Genomic DNA, 572 nt, shown 5'->3' with positions numbered 1-572 from the left:
GACTGGACTGCTCTACAAGGACTTCACTCTAAAATGGGAAAATGATTTATTTTGTTATTTTAGAAGGCAAAGAAAAGAATATATATATATATGTTTTTAATTATAAAATGTGTTACTCATCCTGGCTAAATAAAGTATATCTCCGCAAATGCAAAATAACAAACAACAAAAACTTTTATTATTGTAATTACAATTATTATGATACTCTATCTCAGTGGTGTCCAAAGTCGGTCCTTGAGGACCGGAGTCCTGCAGGTTTCCCTTTTCTAACACACCTGACACTCATCAGCAAGCTCCACATAAGCCTGATAATTGTCCTGTTCATTGGAAACAGGTGCGTTGGAGTAGGGAAACGTCAAAGTCGTACTTCTGAATATATATTACAAAAGAAACAAGATACAATTCCTTTCATTCAAATTCACCTAACAATAGCTTTATTAAAAGAGCACTTCAAAAAGCAAACACAGGTGAAACAAAGTGTAATTTATTTATATAATTTTATCAGTAATTTATTTAGTAAAATCGGACAGCGAACACAAAATAAATATAATCTACTAATTACAGTATTACAT

The sequence above is a fragment of the Vanacampus margaritifer genome, chromosome 6 (assembly GCF_051991255.1).
Source record: "Vanacampus margaritifer isolate UIUO_Vmar chromosome 6, RoL_Vmar_1.0, whole genome shotgun sequence".
Lineage (NCBI taxonomy): Eukaryota > Metazoa > Chordata > Actinopteri > Syngnathiformes > Syngnathidae > Vanacampus > Vanacampus margaritifer.
This window is presented reverse-complemented; position numbering follows the sequence as displayed.